We start from the raw sequence: 22,972 nt of genomic DNA on the forward strand, positions 1-22,972 counted from the left end.
TATACGGTAAAAGAGCGCGCATACCCAGTTCTTTTCCACCTCCTGATAAAACCGAGACTTACGGAACTTACTTACATGACTTAGTCAACCGTATGGATGACATGAGACATTTCGCGGCATCAAATTTAATTAAATCTAAACACCGCTCTAAACGTTACTACGACGCTCACCTGAACCCCAGTACTTTGAATGTTGGAGATCAGGTTTATGCTATAAAAGAACCTCGAAAAGGTAAATTTGATTCGCATTATAAAGGCCCGTATATTATAGCTGAATTGTTAGATAATAATACAGCTGTAATAGAAGATGAAAAGGGCAAACGTTCTCTTAAACATATAGATAAGTTAAAAATCTGTAACACTAGAGATTCTACTAACACTGACTCTCAATCTGACTAACATATTACTATTTTCCACATGTCCTACTAATCGCTATGTTCTAGTTATATAAAATTACTCCAGGTGAAACACGTAAAAATCCAAGCACCATGGGGTGGATAAAACTCATCCTGTGGATAGCGTCTGCTGTCCAACTGACGTACGGATTCGTAGCATACGACTGTGGAACCCCATCAATAAACGTTACTTCATTATCCCTGCTAGATATTAAAGATTGCAATATGCCTACCGCAAAACCAACAATCAAAAATACTAAGGTTCAACTATTGCAATCCGGTAGTTTCTCGTTTATAAAAGTTATTCAGTGCAAACTCTCTATCCAACGAACAATTTTTCATTGTGGCGTACTTGACCACTTGTTTGGAGAAACGAGCAATAATATGGAGTTTATGCAAGAATTAAGTCATGAAGTTTGCAAATCGGTCCACGATAGCGGACTCTTCATGTACCGAGATACTACACTTGCAGGTGTCCAGAAAAACGCAACGACTAGATTCCCGATCACCCTAGCAGGTTCATTCACCGCCGGTGGTGGTTGTACAAAAGGATCATATGCCGATCCTTACGGCAAATGGGAAAAAGTCACGGTAACTGGACACGCCACCTTCACCTTACAAGACTTCTACACTCCTATCAACTTGGACCAAAACGAAGTAATATTACGATCCGGAGTACGATGCAAATATCAGCATGGAAAGTGTATGGACATCGATGGAGGAAATACCTTCTGGGATTTGCTGCCACCTGACCAGTGCAACTCACGCAAATTCTCCATACTCTACGAAGGAACAGCTAGCAAGATACAGGATCACGTCGATAGGAAATTTGGAGAAGAAGTATATTCAGTAACTACTGGAGGCGTAACGTTCGCATTAACGACGAAAGGTCACATCGCAAACTGCGCCACTAAATTAATTAAGACTGAACATCCTAGACTTTTCATACTCGACTCCGAAAATAGCGAATTCTTCCACGACGCCAACAGAATAGATACCCAGTCTATGGATCTTTTCACGTACGTAAACACTAAATTTGTATACCTAGAACGCCATTTACATAACCAAATCATGATGCTCTATAACGATATGATCAGACAAGAGTGTGAGCTCGAAAAGAAGGTTTTACAAAACGCACTTATTATAGCTACTCTGGCACCTGACGAATTTGCATTTCAATTCATGAAGAAACCGGGATATATTGCTCATGTCTCAGGTGAAGTGATAAGATTTGCTAAGTGTATAGCAGTGGACGTAAAAAGACGAGATACAAGAGAATGCTACCAAGAATTACCTGTACTAAGGGGTAACGATACATATTACATGTTGCCACGAACTCACATATTAATTAAAACTGGAACACAGATAGACTGTAACCCTTTGTTAGCACCCATGTATCGACTGGAAGACTCATGGTATGAACTAAATCCTAAACTCTCTTCAGTACCAAACCCGGAACAACTCACAGCTTTAACAAACCACTCCTGGAAATACGTACCAGCTCAAGGACTAGCAACAGGAGGAATCTACTCCGACAACGACATCGTAAAGTTAAAAGACTACATGATGTTCCCTTTAGAAAGAACGGCTGTATTGAACACCATCGCTAGAGGAGCAACAGGACAGTCTGTAGCTGATAATACAATCAAGATCAACAATCTTATTGACGAGGAGGCCATAAGGCTATCCCTAGCCAAAGCTTGGGGAAAAGTTTACAACTTCTTTAACACAGTGGGTACTTTCAGTGTAACACTCTTTGGAGTATATCTCACATTCAAGGCAATTAAATTCGCAATTGACACTTTAATCCATGGCTATGCGCTACATACTGTATACGGATGGAGTGTATGGTTAATAGGAGCATTTTGGGACTCTGTCACTAATCTCCTACTACACCTGCCCAAATTGGGTAAGGACATTACGCCCGAAGATACAGCGCTAGTAGAAAAGGAAGAATCTAAGGTTGCCAATCAACACATTTATCCGTATTTGCCATACGCACCACCTAACCACACCAGGGACGCAATTTACACGGCCCCCAGGACAATCAATACTCAAAGTCATTTTCCTCAAGAACTTGATCCTCGCGAACCAAGGACTGAACATGAGAATACACGACAACCACCAAACTAACACCATGCATGCTACTTACTTCCCTAAAATTGTAACTTTAAGATTAAAATTAAGTTTACCAAATCTCCAGAACCTAGTAAAAATTAAAGTAAATAATTTTAGTGCAATCATCAACGACATGGCAACACTGAACGAGATATCACTGATCTTCATCACCATCCTGAACAACGTACTAGGAAGTGCTGTTCACCTGAAGTCATTGGAACCTAGTTCGGGACTTTACTACGAACACCTTGCCGACATCCACCTTACTCAAGACGAATGGAAACTAGTCACCATAGTAGATCTAGGTTTTCACGAACAACAGATCCCGAATACTATGGATATGCAAGTAAATCTCTTAAACGAATACTGCCGATCGACAATTAAAGAAGACGACTGCAGATACTACGTACAACTTGACGACTACAAGCGCCTCATTCGAGATTCAGCTGAGCGAATGAACCTAATAAGACGATTGGTTGGTTCTAGACAAGTAAATAATCGATCATCATTGATCGAACAGAACAAATTAGCCATCCTTCAACATTATCTGGATAACTTCAAAAAGATCATCCTCACTTCTAATCCCGATGAATCGATTCTACTCGAAAAGAACAGACAAATAACCCACTCTGATCTATACGAAGATTTAAATCGAATAATTTTGCGCCGTGGTAACTACTATAGATACGTGACCCCTCTAAAAGAAATGAGAGGCTCGATCATCAGAGATAATATAACTTACTCACACTATCTTATGCGATTGAGTTCTTGGAGTATCCAGGCCCGAAATTGCTTCGAGGACTACCGAACTCACATGGACGACGTGTTGGAAGCAGTTAACTTTGCTTTAGCCGGAAAGGTCTCTCCAAGAATTCTCAGTCCAAAAAGAATCTCAGAAGCCATGGAAAAATTCAATAAAAATAATCCACAACATCAATTTCCTATAACTGTTGAAGACCTTTATAATGAAAAAGCTTCTCAGTTAATGAAAGTAGAGTATGAATCGCTCAATGATAAATTAATTTTGACACTGCGAATACCACTAATACAACCACCAAAATACAACTTGTATAGACTTCACGCCTACCCGGTTCAGCAAACCTTCGGAAATAACACTAAAGGTTCAGCCTACATTCAACCCCGATCCGACTACTTAATGATGTCTACAAACCACGAGAGCTACTCGCTGATCCAAGAAAATGAGCTTGAACGATGCCAAAGGTTGGAAAGGTCTTATATTTGCAAACCAAATTTTGTAATATATGAAACCGCCGTTCACCCTGCGTGCGAAGCCGATCTACTTGCCAACTCTGATCTCGAATCATTCCAGAGATGTGACATAAGATTAAGCAAAATCCACTACGTATATTGGAAATCCTTAAAGGAAATCAAAGGTTGGATTTACTCTATGCCACATTTGAGCTTACTTCAGGTCCAACACCCAGGAAAACCTACAGAACACGTGAAAATATCTGGTACGGGAACCTTAAGCCTGAGTTCAGAGGCCTCTATAAGAACTGGCTATGTGAACTTGATCGGATCTGCAGATTCCGATCTCGAAATCCCGCTTCAACCACAACCCACCATTGGACTTAATGTAACTCAGTTGTTTCCTGAAATAAATAACTATGAACCTCTCAGCTCGACCAACCACATAACCGACAACTCTACAAAATTATCCCTCATTGACTCATATGGATTTTTATCTTATGACTTTACTTTGGATCAAGTAAAAAGAGAATTACGAACTACTAATTCACCCAAAACACACAAACATCTACCCCCTTATCTCTTGCATGGAATAGCATTTATTTCACTAATTCTATCGGGGTACTTAACATTTTTAACTCGAAAATTAACCTACAAACTAATTTTTTGTTATACCAGGAATGAATCGTCAACATTAGAGAACGGAGTAACTTATCAGCAGTGCGCCGACATTAACGGAGACCTGGAACTTTTTGACTCCAACGAACGAAAGTTATGTGCAAAGGTCTCCTCGACAATAGACTTACCACTGACGAAGAACGAGACGCTAGTATAATCGAGATCCAACAACATAACAACTGGAGCCAAAGTTTCGAGGATTTTTGTGAACTCACATCCTTCCTGATCCACCGAAACCACTGGAAGAAGGCACAGGCTATAAGAAGACTACGGACAACCCTACGAGTACGAAACAACCTTCTTTGGGAGGATATTTCCAACGAAGAAGCATACAACATAGACCCAATCAAGGAACACCAAGCTTATCAGAAATCTTTAGGAACTTTCAAGATATTTCTTCCATCATCGTTAGACTTAACTGACCTGGACCAAGCTTGCCAAGCCAGTCATTACGGACGTTTTAAAGAAATCTTCTTGAGAGAATACTGGATAGATAATTCCTTACATCGCTGCCTCCGACACAGTTACAGAATCAGCTCATTACGAAACAGGTTCGAAAACTTAGGAAATACCTTCTTTTCCCATCTGTGAAATAATACCTCTTAAGGTATTATGGACATTGTCTTAGATATCCAAGGATTCTGGGACAATAAAGAAGAGTTTATCCCAAAAGAAATCGCTTTGGTTGCGACTACCGAAGACATTATAGGCCATTGGATAGTCGAGCAACCATTCCCATACCACAAGTTATTGCCTAAGATCCGTGAAAGAAACGATTGGGTTACTTCCAAGCATCACGGTATCCACTGGTCGGAAGGCGATACTCAGCTCCATCAAGTGCTAAAAACCATAAAAAGGTACACAAGAAACGCACGTGCAGTCTACACCAGAGGAGCAATTAAGGCCACTTATTTACAAGAAGTACTGGGACGCGATATAATTAACCTAGAAACCCGAAAATACAATTGTCCCAAGTTCGACGCTATCCGGACATCATCAACCACTTGTACCACTCACGGACAGAAAAAGAACTATTTCTGCTCACTTACCAACGCAATTTGTCTACGGAAGTGGCTACGAGATCAACAGTTAAAAACATTTCCCTTGTAAAAACGATGTCTCATAAAATAGCCAAGCACTTTCCGAGAAATCTCTCACTCGGTTTGGACATGCCATTCGCTTACATCGTCTCATCCATAATTCTTCAAGACCATTGGCACAAACGAATGCGCATCAGAGCACTACGACGACTGCGCCGAAGTAAATCATATCAACAACACCCAAACCCAATGGACCTAGAAAACAATCTACGAACTCCAGTTAAACCTATAAAGATTGACAAGGACATCGAAACAAGTCCCTTAGAAATACACGCCGCTTGGGTTATTGCTCAAGATGAGAACCTCAAGACCCAAGTTATGAAGAACTATTGGATAGGCAAGGATCGCCTCAGGGAACAACGCAGAATACGAAGGGCCCAACAAGAATACTTTCCAGAAATAATCTATAAAGTAGATCTACTCCGGCTGTTTGGAGAGATACCATGGGCAGACGTTCGGTCTAGTCTTTACCTCGAGGAAACCATATTCAGGTTGCCTAACCTGATTATGGTCAGACACTTCCATCAGCGACCTACAACCTACTGCTACCTCGACCTTATGGATGACCTATCAAAGTTCTACGAAGAGCCAGACTCACCATCCAGCTCGTATCCATGCGATCACCAGCCTTGTGCGAGGTTATACCATACATATGCTACCTCCAGCATAATAAGCCGGGGTTCATCTACGTATATGGATGACATGGCCTCCATAAGAGATAGAGTTGTATACATCGAGAATAGACGCAAGAAACAATCTCATCGACGTAAAACAGCTAAGATACGAGGTTGTAAAAGGAAAATCCGAAGGAAAAAGAATTCACGAAAGAAGTTAAAACAAAACTAACCACTAACTAAAAACACTTCGGAAAACAAGTAAACACTAACCAATTTGCCGACTCCTTCGCATGCAGAAGTAGGCAAGTAATAAATATATTCACAATACAATCACTAATCGACGGCAAACGGACTGTTAATTAACAGTACTCGCCTAATGTAAAGCACTAACCATATTCGAAAAAGAGAGAAAACAAAAAAAAAAAATTTTTGCGTAAAATATAAAACAAAAAAAAACCCATTATAAAATTCCAAAACACAAAAAAAAAAAAAAAAAAAAAAAAAATATATATATATCTTAAACTAATACACATGTATAACCATACATTATCTTTTAAAATAATAACTAACACTTTCATTAACAAATTTATGCATGCTTACATGCGTGGGTACTCATGCTTGTGATATCCGATCTTCGCATATCCGCAAATCATTCGAAGAACGTCGAAGCTCATAAGTATGTGTAGTTACGCACTAACCACTCTATAAAAAATATATATATCAATACATATATATATGTATATCACGAACAGTTATATAATATGCTTCGAATAAGAGATAGATGAATTTGGCCCGTTAATCATCACTCAAATACTATGTCAATAAATATATATAAGGTGAAGGGTAAAGTAAACAAATCATATGTAGACAGAAAGACAAGGAAGAAAATGAGAAAAATATACAAAAAAAAAAAACATACAAAAGATATACATAAAAGTACAAAAATATAAAAAATAAAAAACTGACAAAATTGAAAAACAAAAAAAAAATTTTTAGAAAAAGAAATTATATTTCACAAAATCAACAAAAAACATAAAACACATACACAAATAAGGGTAATGGGTAGAAACATAAGGAAACTATTTATAACTCATAAATCTAATAATAAATGAATAATGCAAGGTACTAAGACAATAAATTTAGGAATAAACAATAAAATATAAAGTAATTTAAGACGAATCACGATAAGAGATCTAATTCAAAACTTGTAATACAATGTAACTATGTTTAAGTAAGACAGTAGCTAGGTATCGTAATACAATTGTTTAGTCTATAAGGCGCGTAAATTTTAAGTTAGTGTTTAAATTCATTATATTTTAATTATGTTAATTATTAGGCCATAGGAATATTAATGTATAAGTTCAGTAAATGCTAATTATAAGGCTATATATATATAAGTATGAAATTAGGTATAAATACAAATAAAAAGAAATAAAAAAAAAAAGAAAAAAAAAAAACAAAACGAAAAAAAAAAAAAAAAAAAAATTTTTAAACAGAAAACAAAAAAAAAAAATTTTTATAAAATACAAAAAAAAAAAAAAAAATATTTTTTCATTTCTCTATACATTCTTTTATTCTGCAATCTTTTTCGCATACATAATTAATAATAATCAATATATTCTTATAAATTAGGCATCTTACACAATAAGTTTTTATTTTATTTTTCGCATCAGTTTATTCTAAATATACAATATAAATTAAATGATAAATACAATTAGTTATAAGCTCAAGACTACGCAGGCGCAGAGAACTATTGGCGGCCATCATGAACATCAACGACCTAGGGCACGTTTCCCTTCACCCTCCTCCAACTTCGGAAACTCCCTAGAAGCTAGGATCTACAATACAGACACCTGAGACGATGAATTCCCGCATCTACAGGCTCTGTAGCTGATGCGACACCTATACTGCGCATGACGTCATAATCAGCCATAACAACAAGGCCCAACAACCAACGAAGAGATAATCAGAGGGGCCACTTAGAGTAAGCGTGCTTACTTTAACGTCCCTCATCTCCAACAAACAAAAAAACGGAAGTTCCCATTGATACAAAAGAGATGAAAAATCAACGAAGTCCCTCATCTCCAACAAACAAAAAACGGAAGTTCCCATTGATACAAAAGAGATGAAAAATCAACGAAGTCCCTCATCTTCAACAAAACAAAAAGGGGAAGTTCCCATCGAAACAAAAAAAAAAAAAAAACGAATTACAACCATTTAAAAAGAGAGAGAAAATTGTTAGGAAAAGGAAAGGTAACGGGATAGATATAACTAAAGAAATAATCAAAAGTAAATAAATTTAAGTTCTTTTTATTTATTTCCAAAATAACAAATTTTATCTTGTGCTACAAATTAATACATATGTTTTTTCAAATCGGTCTATGACCCTGGCCGCAGTAAACGCAAGGCGCGGTCGGCATTCGACCAACCCTGCGCAGTTCCTCCAACACCGACTGGATCCTGGGTGGAGCACCATACATCCGGTCCTGGAAGTGCGCCGGGCATAGACAAATTAACACCTGCAACAAAAACATTATCACTAAATTAGAAATCATATTCAGAATTAAAGGAAAGAATAAATGAAAAAGAAAAAAATTTTACTCACCGACATCACCGTATCGTGGTTGAAATGGCTCATCACCCTCCAGGGAGTACATTCTGTCAACCAACTAGCCTCCTGCGACGTCATCGGTGACAGGACCCCCACAATTGGATCCGAGAACGGGATCACGAATTGATGGCCCTCCAGAAAAGTGACTTTGAAAGGAACTCGGAACGTGGGTTGATTACCCACATATACATGAGCCCCCGATAAAGGTAACCTCAAGGGGACCGCTGGAGGCTGGGTCAGTATCGACCTCAGCACCGGAGCTGTCCCCGGCACACCGGAAACACCGCTAGAAGCAGCTGCTGGTTGGCTGGCTCTCTTCTTGCGAGGCTGCCCCTTGTCCGAACGTGGACCCCTTCGCTTCTTCTGGGGAACTGCCGGCTTCCTGCCTGGCGCCCCAAGCTCCCGTGAAACGGAAGGACCCTCCGGTTGGTTCCTCACCAGCTCCTCCAAGGATTCAGCGGGACTCTTTGTCCCCGATCCTGCGATCAGATGCGACTCAGCCGGATTCCCATTTCGAGTTGACTCATCCTCCTCAACAATTACTAAGGGTGGAGTATCGACCACCTCGTTTCGAACCGTCACCGCGGACGACGGACGTTGCTGCTAAAAACAATAATAAATAATAAAATAAATGTATATGCATGTGTATATATGTAAATATATATGTATATATATATATATATATGTGTATATATATATATGCGTATTAAAACTGATACTCACGATGTACTCCATAGTATCAAGCCAGTATGATTTCATGGGAGGTGGCCTATTCTGCCACTCCAAAAGTTCCGGAGTTGTTGGTACCCCAGGATGCCGAAGCCGCTTCCTCTCCGACTCACCACCCTCTTCAAATTGAGGCAACTGAGAAAAATATATATGTCAGAAAATGAATATTTCTTTTATTTTTTTTTCAATAGAATATATAACAAAAAAAAAGGGGAAGGAAAAATATTTTTCAGTAAGGACTTACCATAATCCCAAGATCATTCCTCGAAGTCGATGGGTACGGATCCACGTAGCCCATCACCACCTTACTTGACCGCAACGACAAGTCCAAGGGCTCGTCCTGAGCCTCAGCCTCGTCACCGAACGCCGACTCGATCCTCTCATGCAAAACCACCTGGACGCGTGGGTCTTCACCAAGGAAGCCACCCACCAGGCGATTACCCGGAGCATCACCCTCCTCAGTCACACTAAGGTTCACCACTTCCTCCGTAATGAAGATGTCGTCATTCAACTCAATCTCTTCAATCTTGATTTGGTACATTTTTTTTAAAACTCTTTCGTCAAACCGCACAGTTTAAAAGAAAAATTGTAAGTGACGACTAGGAGATTTTCAAACAGCGAAGAAAATTACTGAGGACCAAAAAGGGACGGAAAAGTGGGATCAAAATCCAATCAACGACCAGGAAATCCACCTATTCCCCCCATTAAGAGGGATGGATCTCGGTAGCCCGATCCGAGATCATTGCACTGCGACTTCCAAGAAAAGCAATAAAATTTGGAAATCATAACTAGGCGATCCCGTAATGGTAAAAGCAACAGGAATAACGGTTAGCCAGTCAAAAACCATAAAAAAAAACTATAAAAAAAAACCCTATAAAAAAAAACATGAAAACAAAAAGCATTTTTATAATTAACTAAACGAAAAGTGTAATACGAGAAAAATATTAAAAATTAAAACATCTCTCGAGAAAGAACATCCAAATACCGAGAAAAGCTATAGAATTTCAAGATACAAGTCGATAGATGAGAAGGGACCAAAACGCCGAATAACCAAGGAATGTCACCTATAGATCCAATATAGAGAAAACCATATATATATATATATATATAATAATGTAAAATACAAAATGTAAAGTTCAAACGCAATCCATATTAATCATTTGAATTCAATTTTATTTACGCAGAATTGCATAAATTTAAGTCATCGAGGGCGATGACGACTCTAGGGGTAGAGGTGTAACGATTGATACATATGAATTGCGATTTAACTGCAACTTAGGATTTGTTTTTTTTTATTATTATTGAAACTGTAGACAAAGCCACACCCAAAAATCTTTGCGTTGAGATCTTCTCAGGTACCTATGTAAGTGCATGCACGACGAGTAAGAAAACAGAGATCGACCGATATGACAATATACCTTTCTCTTTTCCTCTCCATCAAAAGGGCAGAGCCTATGCTCAAACCCAATTATGTCGTCTAGCCGTATACTCATCTTGCATCCACACTTACCTGCGTACACCTATTCACAACACATTTATAAGAGAGAATGTATGTATGTATGCGTACGGGCGTAGTACCCAAAGTATGTATAGCTGCGACTTAACGGAACACCTGCACGTGTGCACCGGACCTCTAATTGACTCAACGGTCATAAAAATTTTACGACCATCTAATTTACATATTTCGAAATCACTGCATACGTTCCCATGATATGACTAAACGGATTTACGCACTTAGCCATTCGTTTTTCTATTAGAGCACTTACTCATCCGTTGTTGTTGACAAAACGATATCATCCGATGTCCATATATGGACTTTTCTAAATTTTTAGAAAGTTATTCCCGGAATCATGTACTTACTCATCATGTTAATGAGATGGACCCAATGATTGCACCAAAAATCTATGACTTTCCCTTCAAAAACTAGAGTATATAAACTGCCGAAAATCTAACGAAGGCAGTCAATCGCTAATCAGAATTAAACTCTGCCGGATCTCGAGTCGATCAAAAATAATCTCTCCGAAGCTCTCCAGACTTTAATAAAGTACCGATTAGTTCTAACGGCTTAAGTCCGGTTAGTACCGCGAATCAGAGGTAAAATTTTAATCGTTGTCCACGTGACGGTCCACCGCCTAGGCAATCGGACTCCTTGGCCAAATACTTAAATTTTAGAAACTCGCGAAAATCACGGTCGATTCGACTCACCCAAATCAGGATCATCGGTCTCGTGACGGTCTATAGCCTAGGAATCCAGACTCCTAGATCGAAATCCTAAAAACAAATTTCAATATCCGCATTCGTATTCGGTAGATAGGGGAGTGTATCCGCTTGGCACCCCAGTAGCTCCGAGTCCGGATAGTGCAGTAATTCCGCTGAGGTAAAATCACGACGCCACAGTGCAGTGTTCCGGCGAATTAAATAAAACAATTTCGCGATCATAAATTCAAATCGGTGAATTGAGAGAGAGTGTGATCAGCGCAGATTTGTAAACCACCTCCAGCTGAGTGGTAAGTCAAAATATATATATATACATATTGTTAAACCTATAACATACCCAATGTAAACCTTATTATAATATTATACCAGAATATACAGATTCTTTTCTTTTTTTAATCAAAAACATCTTCTCTTATTTATACCTCTCACTCTAACATTCGTAAGTTAACGGGTACAGTAAGAGACAGACGTAAAGGAACAGGGACTTCTCGAGGGCCCATATTCACCTACCTACTTCCCTCTCGCTTTAAAATCCCTGACCTACCCTAAAGCCACGCAGGTCAACGATCGGGATTGTCTATCGTACTTCCGCTCGGTACGAAATAGACTTATTTAGTATATAAAAACTTGCCAAATATTAAACATTCTCACACTAGCCACGTGACGGTCCTATTAGGCTCCTTGGTTGAGTAATAGAATAAATATTTTGGGTAGTTTTACTAAATAATTAATTAAATAAAACCCTTCGCCCGTCGCCTTCACTCTCTCCGATCGTGACAAAACTAAAGCAAATTATTTAAACGTTTACCTTTCATAGCGCATGCGCGAATCCAAACGCAGATGACAGCCGCTGACAAATATTATCACAGCCTTGACAAAATTTTCTTACAGGACGCCATTTCTCTGCCAAATTCTCCTTTTGAAAATTTAAACCCTATGGAAACTCCTTAAAAAAAAAAACTCCTTTTCACCACCTATAACAAGAAAATGGAAGCAGTAAATAGAAAGAAATTTTTCTTTCAAAAACCAACTTCAGGATGTTACTTACCTCAGACTAGTCATAAGTTCTATAATAAACTAAAAACACTTACCTGGCGAATTTAGATAATTGCGCTGTAATAAAAAAAAAAACAAAAATTTTAACTCAAAAAGAAAAGGGGAAACCAAGTTTTCTTTACATATACACTTGCATATTTAACCATATCCAAGTTGTATACGATTATTTGACGGAATGGGCGAATTTTTGAGTTAAAAGAAGGAACATACGATCTTTAAGCTCATTTTCTCTTTATTAAAAAAAGAAAACCGACAGCTAAACTTGACTTGCAAGTGGTAACATCACTTTGGTTACCCAGCGAAAGCTGGTGATGGCCGAACTGCCCCATTTTTCTCCACCTCCTCAATTTCACCCTCTTCCGGCTCATCTTTTCCATCTTTCCTAAAGAGCCAGGAAATGGATTTCCAATCCTCCATCCAATCATCCAAGTCCTCGTCCTTCTCCCTCCAAAGATGTTTACTCCATGCCAGGAAAAGCTCACTCTTTAGGCGGGATGGACGACACGGTAGAGAACCCCGATTTAAATAAAACTGGATAAATAGACAGATTAACAGACACTACAATCACAATTAACTGGACTTAACACTTTTAACACTTACGTGTAACAGATTATTACATACACCACATGAGTAATAACACTCACAAATGTGAATTCTGGGATCCCAAATCGAAAAAAAAAATCCTCCGAATATAAGTAAATTCGGCGTTAAATCTTAGAAAATAATAAATGGGATCCCCGAGGTCATACTTTTGATCGAAAGACGTGCACATGGTATCAGTTCCAAATCAGATGACTGAATGCCCGACTTAACGTATAAACGCACCGTCAGCGGTAATAAGACGCGCTAGCTGTGAGAGTGTTTGTTAAAATCACATGAAATTAAACTTATGAATAGAATGATAAAAGTCACTGTTAAAACTATTAAAATAAATTGTAATACATGTTGAAATTCACTTTGCCTTTATTTTCTCAAGGTCATATTTACGCATATGTGTATGCATCATATGCATGTGAAAAGATAAATGAAACAATGGTAACACAAATTTTAAGTAATAATATCAATTAATCTTAATATTTAGTAATGATACTATGTAATCTTTATATTTAAGAATAATTATAATTATTTTGGTAATGGGAAATGATATATTTTAAGAAAAAAAAAAAACTATATAAAATTCATATTAACATATATATACATGCATATATACCATAAATATTAAAAACATAAATATAATCTCATATATTTTACATATCCTATATATGTTTGGTCGTAAAACATTTTCAAATTTTCCTTGTAAGCGTTATCGCGAGCTTTTTGAGAGAGGGGACATATGTTTAGGAAAGCAAGAGAATTTTGCAACCCTCTTACTTTCCGGGGGATTGTTATGTCCAAATAATTTTTTTTTATTTTTAATAATTATTTAAAATAATTATTTCTGAGCTCCTCTTTGCAAAGCGCGCGAAAACGCAGCGTCAGCTTTTTCACCTTTTTATGCGGCAAAGAATAGTGGAAAGACAACTGCAATAAGTTTAACGAATAAACAATAAACTGTCGTCACTTTCCACCAATGACGATAATTAAAAATTCCCCATCAATTGTCAAAGCAAAGTTTATAAAAAGCCTGAGCACCATGGCTCAGGGCCTCAGTTTTATTTAAACTTCTTGGTCCGCGTAAACGGCGTCGATAGCCCGTAATCTTATTGCAGAAATCTTCTGACGTGGCAATAAGTAATCGTTGCTGATCTAGGTATCCGGCTGATTAATTTCGTGTAGGATATTATTTTATCAGTTACGGTTTTTCAAAATTCACTTTAAATAAATTGTAAATCGATCTAGGTATCCTGCTGATTAATTTCGTGTAGGATATTAATTTATTCATTTACAAAAATTCAAATCAATTATACCGTAAATCGATCTAGGTATCCGGCTGATTAAGTTCGTGTAGGATATTAATTTATTCATTTACGGTCATTATTAATAAATTAAATTGCCAATTGAGTTAGATACTCGGCTGATAGTCAACTATCGTGTAGAGTATAGTTCTTAATTGCAATTGAAAGATCTCGAAGATCTATTCGGTTCGAGTGAATTGTGACACAAATCACGTGAATTTGTGATCTCACTTTGTGCCGAGTTTCTGCGCATTAAAACCCCTTTTGGGTGTGAGAAAGGACGCATTTATAAATAAAAATCTGTTTAAAATATCCGATAAGATAAATAATCTTATAATACATATTATATAAAAGTTGTGAAAAACTAGAGTGAACAAGTGACGTTCTGTTAAAACGTTGTAATTTAAAATACTAAATAAAAGATCAAGTTCATCACTCAAGCCGTTCGATTTTCATTCGAAAGTAGTACATAAGACATCATCCTACCAACCCAGCCGCACCCATTCTATTAACCTTACAGGAAGGCCGAGTGAGCTGTTTAGTTCTGGAGGGATGATAGCTGCCGCACTAGAAGAATTGACATCGAAAGGTAGGTGAAAGAACTATTTTTCTATCATCATAAAATACTTTGGCTTAAACAAGAGCACCAGTCTCTTCGAAGGCGTTTGGGTTCTTAATTTTCAAAAAGATCCACTATAAATAATAAATTATAGGAAGATAATTTCTTCCTCGTATTCTTTATTGTTGTCCGCACCCTCCAACCCGCTTGTCCAAAATTACTATCGCTACCAAAGGGAGAAATCCCGGATAAATAATTAAAAATTAAGCGGCGGACATAACAAGTATAAGCTCAAGTCGGACCACAGCCGCACAATAAGGAAGCAGTTTGCGATTTAAAGGCAAAAATGTAAAAAGATACTCCTGTATTCTATACATTGAAATAAAGAAAATAAAATAAAATAAAATAATAAATAATAATTAATTATTTTTGAATATTATAATTTTGTACATTGATGAAAAAATTTTTGTTATTGTTTTAAATACAAAATATTATTTCTGATAGCTACAAACTATCTGAATATTCATTTAATTAAAAAAGTATAGACTAAACTTTTTGAATAGATGCATTAATTGAGCTGAAAAATGGTTTTTATTTTTTTTAACGATGGCGTACCTTTTTCAAAAATCTGAAAAAATTATGTGTTATAGGGGAGTACATAAGGCTTTAAAAAAAAATAGTTTCATAATTGTGCCAAAATTGTATCATAGTTCAAAAAAACAATTTAGAAAAAAATAATTTTTTTTTCAAGGATCTTATGAAGCTATAAAACTGTTAATTATTTTTTTTGAAAGCTATTATGAGCTCCTCAAACATACTAAATTTTTAGACCAATCGGTCGAGCCAATCCTGAGAAAAAAAAATTTTTCTATTTTCTACATAATATTTATTTTCTTGGAAACGGATTTAGTTAGACATCTGAAACTTTCAGGATCTTAGTATTTTATTAGTACCTACATATCCTCTAAGTATCATTCAAATATATTTCCGGGGCCGATTCACCATACTTATACCCCTAGGGCCTTTTGATCAAAAAAAAAAATTTTTTTTTTTCGCCTAATTACTATAAATCCCATATGTTTGCGCATTTTTACCCCTACGCATTACATTTGGGGCAAAACAAACAAGCCCAAAATTTTGAAAAAGTGATTTTTTCATATTTTTATCGTCAATTAAAAAAAAAAATTAGTATAATTCCACATTTCTAGCCCCACGCATAACACCTGGGGCAAAATGGACCAGCCGAAACTTCCGAAAAAATTATTTTTTCATATTTTTCGGCCGTTTCTCTATGTAAGAGGCAAATTTGGTCACTCAAAATTTATAAAAATTAAATTTTTTTTTTTAGTTGATAAATTTTTGAAATAAAGTAAAACTATAGAATTGATTTTTTTTTTTATTAAATAACAATTAGTAATTAAGGTAATCGAGAGTGAACGATTTATTACAGTTTAAAAAATTTTTTTCGAGTAATATAAAACCAAAAATAGTTGTCAAGAGAAAGAAATACATTCTTAATGATGAAGACAATTTAAAAAAAAAAAAAACGAAAAAAAAAATTTTTTTATCTCTTTTTGGAGGGGGGCCGCTCTGCCCCACCCTCCCCTACTCGAACACAGCGTGTGAAGATTTCCCATTTAAAATACACGTAAACTTTGGTTTTTATTTTTTAAACTTCTATAATTCCGCGGCATTTTATGATATCATCTCGCTCAAAGTCGGAATTTTCTCAGAATTAAATGTACTACAAAAGTGCCCAGTGTCGCGAAGTCGTAACTCATACGGGTGGGGTAGTACGGACCGCTAAACCGAATTCTTTCATAGAATTCTTGTTTTTTCTTATTATCTCATAAACAACAAGACCTACAGAAAAATTGTGAAGAATGATTTTATAGGAAATTTATTTTCCTACAAAAAAGGTCCTTAGCACCGAATCACTCAGATTGAGATTTTCTGAGATACTAATTATTGAACTTTAAGTAGCATTGAATCCCCATAAAATGTCAAATCAAATCTTAGAAAATATTGATTTTTTATTTGACTAATATCTCAGAAAATATCAATCTGAGTGATTCGGTGCTAAGGACCTTTTTTGTAGAAAATTGAATTTTCAATAAAATTGTTATTCGCATTTTTTCGGTAGGTCTTGTTGTTTATGAGTCAATGAGAGAAAAAACAAGAATTCTATGATAAAATTCGATTTAGCGGTCCGTACTACTCCACCCGTATGAGTTACGACTTCGCGACAACGGACACTTTTGTAGTACATTTAATTCTGAGAAAATCCCGACTTTGGGTGAGATGATATCATAAAATGCCGCGGAGTTATAGAAGTTTAAAAAATTAAAACCTAAGTTTACGTGTATTTTGAATGGGAAATCTTCACACGCTGTGGTCGAGTACTTAATATCAATTTTAAGGGCTCAAACTCTCAGGAAATTTTTTTTGGAGTACTTCCAACAAAATTTCGGGATGGGAGCAAAAAGAAAAAAATAGTCGTTTCAAACGAAGCACCCTAATATATATACCTTTTTTTTTTATTTAATACTTTGAATCAAAAAAATTTTTATTTATTAATAAAATTAAATAAAGTAATGATATATAGAACTCTATTATTGCTCTGATTGAAAGGAATAAATTTATTAAATTTATTTTTTCCCGCTACTATATTCAAGCACTTTCACGTGCACCCAAAAAATCATACAGACCTGATGTTTACATCTGTCAATATAAAAAGTTACTAAATGGCGAATATTGTGTTGAAATTTATTAAAGAAACTACGCTCAACTGGGTATTTATAATTACTGTAAGTAATTTTTTTAATATTCTACGAATTTATAAAATTGCTTGTACGAAGCCCTTTTTTCGATAAATATTATAATTTTTTTTTAATTACTTATAGAAAATAAATGTGATATTGACAGGTCAAGGTCAATGAAAATATTATTTTTCAATCTCGTGTTTTAGATTTCTGTAGTATTAGCTAATTATTTTAAAAAAATATATAAATTTTTTCATGCATTTAAAAATTAACATATGTTGCATTTTATTACTTTAAATAATTTTAATTTAATTTTAAAGTTTTGCAGCTCTAGTACTTCTTTTAGAGCGGCTGGCGGCCACCAGGCGGCGCCACATTTTTTGGAAAAAAGTGGGGGGCACCCTCGAAGAATGGCCTTAATTTAACAACACCTCCTAGCTATTAAGGCCATGCTTCGAGGGTGCCCCCCACTTTTTTCCAAAAAATGTGGCGCCGCCTGGTGGCCGCCAGCCGCTCTAAAAAAAGTACTAGAGCTGCAAAACTTTAAAATTAAATTAAAATTATTTAAAGTAATAAAATGCAACATATGTTAATTTTTAAATGCATGAAAAAATTTATATATTTTTTTAAAATCATTAGCTAATACTACAAAAATCTAAAACCCGAGATTGAAAAATAATATATTCATTGACCTTGACCTGTCAATATCACATTTATTTTCTATAAGTAAGTAAAAAAAAATTATAATATTTATCAAAAAAAGGGCTTCGTACAAGCAATTTTATAAACTCGTAGAATATTAAAAAAATTACTTACAGTAATTATAAATACCCAGTCGAGCGTAGTTTCTTTAATAAATTTCAACACAATATTCGCCATTTAGTAACTTTTTATTTTGACAGATGTAAACATCAGGTCTGTATAATTTTTTGGGTGCACGCGAAGGTGCTTGAATATAGTAGCGGGAAAAAATAAATTTAATAAATTTATTCCTTTCAATCAGAGCAATAATAGAGTTCTATATATCATTACTTTATTTAATTTTATTAATAAATAAAAATTTTTTTGATTCAAAGTATTAAATTAAAAAAAAGGTATATATATGTAATCGAATGTGATTACACCTGACTAATTGTCAGACCAGTGACCATACACTGTAAAATATTACGGTGTAAAAATTAGACCCGGAGGACTTTACACGGTCGTGTAGTGTAAAATATCGGTGTAAAACTTCTCTCGGTGTAAATTTTCCATCCGTGTAATCATAACCCGGTGTAATCTACTTCTTTTACACCGTTCCATGTTACTCGGTGTATTTTTGTTGAGTGATCATATACATTTATTTCAATTATACATATACATATATACATAGGGGAGGGGGGGGGGGGGCAAAATGGGTCCCCTAAAATTTTGAAGATGAAAAGTATTTGGGTGGGGAGAGGGGCGAAATAAGCCACTGAGCCAAAAAGGGCCACTGAGGCAAAATGCCCCCCCCCCCCATAATTTTGAAGATGAAATGCGTTTGGGTGGGGGGCGGGGCAAAATGGGACATTGAGGCAAAAAGGACCACTGAGGTAAAATGGGCCACTGAGGCAAAATGGGCCCTACAAAATTTTGAAGACGAAATGCGTTTGGGTGGGGGGCGGGGCAAAATGAGACATTGAGGCAAAATGGTCCCCCAAAAATTATTAACACGAAAAGTGTTTAGAGCGTGGGTAGGGGCAAAATGGAACACTGAGGTAAAATGAGCCACTGAGGCAAAGTGGTCCCCAAAAAATTATTAACATGAGAAGTATTCGGGGCGTGGGTAGGGGCAAAATGGGTCACTGAGGCAAAATGGTCCCCCAAAAATTTTTAGCATGAAAATTTTAGGGACGGGGGGTAAAATGGGCCGGAAGACTTTGAATTATATATATAGGGGAAGAGGAGGGGCAAAATGGGCCCCTTAGGAAAAAAATTTTCAAATCCTCAGTTTTTTTTTACTTGTTTTACTTTTTTTACTCCATTGCCAAGTATTTGACCTTAATTTGTTCTGTCTATTAAAAATAAAAAATCGTAAAATGTGGGGCAAATGGGCCCCCCTCAGAAAGTTTTGATAATGTGAGTTTTTCAGCTTGTTTCACTTTTTTTTCTTCGGCTGAGTTTTCGGTGTTAATTTGCTGTGTCTATCAAAATTAAAAAATCCTGAAAAGTTGGGTAAAACGGGCCCCCAACAAAACTCAATGTATGTTTCTCGCTTGTTTTATGTTTCGCGCCATAACATATAATGTTTCAAATGAACTGCCCATGCAGTTTTTAAAGCCCGTCAGCACATTTTACCCCCCTTCCCCCAAAACTTTTCATGCTAAAATTTTTGGGGGACCATTTTGCCTCAATAGCCCATTTTGCCTCAATAGCCCTTTTTGCCTCAATGTCCATTTTTGCCCATCCCCCCACCCAAACACATTTCGTCTTCAAAATTTTGTAGGGCCCATTTTGCCTCAGTGGCCCATTTTACCTCAGTGGTCCTTTTTGCCTCAATGTCCCATTTTGCCCCGCCCCCCACCCAAACGCATTTCATCTTCAAAATTATGGGGGGGGCCCATTTTGCCTTAGTGGCCCTTTTTGGCTCAGTGGCTTATTTCGCCCCTCTCCCCACCCAAATACTTTTCATCTTCAAAATTTTAGGGGACCCATTTTGCCCCCCCCCCCTCCCCTATGTATATATGTATATGTATAATTGAAATAAATGTATATGATCACTCAACAAAAATACACCGAGTAACATGGAACGGTGTAAAAGAAGTAGATTACACCGGGTTATGATTACACGGATGGAAAATTTACACCGAGAGAAGTTTTACACCGATATTTTACACTACACGACCGTGTAAAGTCCTCCGGGTCTAATTTTTACACCGTAATATTTTACAGTGTATGGTCACTGGTCTGACAATTAGTCAGGTGTAATCACATTCGATTACATATATATACCTTTTTTTTAATTTAATACTTTGAATCAAAAAAATTTTTATTTATTAATAAAATTAAATAAAGTAATGATATATAGAACTCTATTATTGCTCTGATTGAAAGGAATAAATTTATTAAATTTATTTTTTCCCGCTACTATATTCAAGCACCTTCGCGTGCACCCAAAAAATTATACAGACCTGATGTTTACATCTGTCAAAATAAAAAGTTACTAAATGGCGAATATTGTGTTGAAATTTATTAAAGAAACTACGCTCGACTGGGTATTTATAATTACTGTAAGTAATTTTTTTAATATTCTACGAGTTTATAAAATTGCTTGTACGAAGCCCTTTTTTTGATAAATATTATAATTTTTTTTTACTTACTTATAGAAAATAAATGTGATATTGACAGGTCAAGGTCAATGAATATATTATTTTTCAATCTCGGGTTTTAGATTTTTGTAGTATTAGCTAATGATTTTAAAAAAATATATAAATTTTTTCATGCATTTAAAAATTAACATATGTTGCATTTTATTACTTTAAATAATTTTAATTTAATTTTAAAGTTTTGCAGCTCTAGTACTTTTTTTAGAGCGGCTGGCGGCCACCAGGCGGCGCCACATTTTTTGGAAAAAAGTGGGGGGCACCCTCGAAGCATGGCCTTAAAGCGGATTTATTTATCATAAGATATTATTATTCAAGTATTCATATTGTTTTGATTAATTATTTAATCATTAACTATTTATGATTTATTGGAATTATTGTTTATTATGTTTATGTTTTGATAATAATTTTGAATTTTATGTATTTAATAAATATTTTCATTTCAGTTAGTAGCACACGTGCGCGTATATATTGTACAAAAATATCGACCGAAGGGAGAGTAAGTCGATATAGTAGAGATAAAAATCAATATATCCCTCTCGCCACGTGGTGCACTGAAATAATTGTTATTTTATTGTTTAAAGGGTTAATAATTATTATGTTTATAAATAATGATGGAAAATATATCATTTAATTTATTATTACCATATAACTCAGGTCGGGAAATATGTTTAAATAATTTATTTTAATTGATAATTTCGGGTCCGAGGTCATTAGTGGTGTTATGTCCGGATTTAATTAATTAATAATAATTAATTATTGGAAATGGTCGCGTGGGCCTCAAGTGGGAGGCACCGGGCAAACAGGGTGATTTTCCTAGAGGATTAGCTCTAGGTTTTATTTTTATTGTGAGAACTCGAACGATAAACCCCGTGGGGGCCTCTCTGTGTATTCGATGCAGAATTTGGATGCAATATATTAAAGAAATTGGTAATTTTCACCTACCTTTCGTTGTTCTCTGCTTACTTGCAAGTTGGTCTTTGTAACCTTTGGACTGCAAACTCCTGGGTACGGCTTCTGTTGGTCCCTGATCGAAAGATGAATTGGCTCAGGAAAAAAGGATGCGGTTCTTAATATTAGAAATAATCTAATATGCAGGTTTCCCAATGATAGATGTTTATTGAAATATTTCCCTATGGGCTCGCCGTACTCAGTTCACAAGATGTTAAATCGATCTTAACACTAAGGTTCTTTTCTGTCACTTAAATCTCTGGGATTTACACTTAACTCTTAACTTAACTTATAGATTTGCACTTGGAATTTGTTGAGTCTTTAGCTCATATGAGTTCGGTATGAATCCCCGACTCCAGCAATTCACTCGGACGAGAATCGCTGTTTATACACTTAACAATTATTGTAAAAATCACCCACGCCTCCTCGTGTTTACGCGAGCGGTACTTCCCGTGTGGTGATTTTTGGAAAAGAAAATATAATTTTAAAAGAGACAATTTTGAATAGAACTTTAACGGTAACAAGCAACTTGCCACGCCTCCTCGAGTGCAATATCGAGACGATCTTCCCGTGGGATTTTATAGTATACTTGACTGTTTAGATTTTATTAATGAAAACGAAACTAATCGGTTTTAAGAGAAATAGAAAATAGGAAAAGAGGGTTGCCTAAACGTAACACGGTTTAGAACTCACGCGGGCCAGCAAGGAAGATACATTAACTTCTCAAGCGTC

Source organism: Microplitis mediator, chromosome 4 (genome assembly GCF_029852145.1).
Source record: "Microplitis mediator isolate UGA2020A chromosome 4, iyMicMedi2.1, whole genome shotgun sequence".
Lineage (NCBI taxonomy): Eukaryota > Metazoa > Arthropoda > Insecta > Hymenoptera > Braconidae > Microplitis > Microplitis mediator.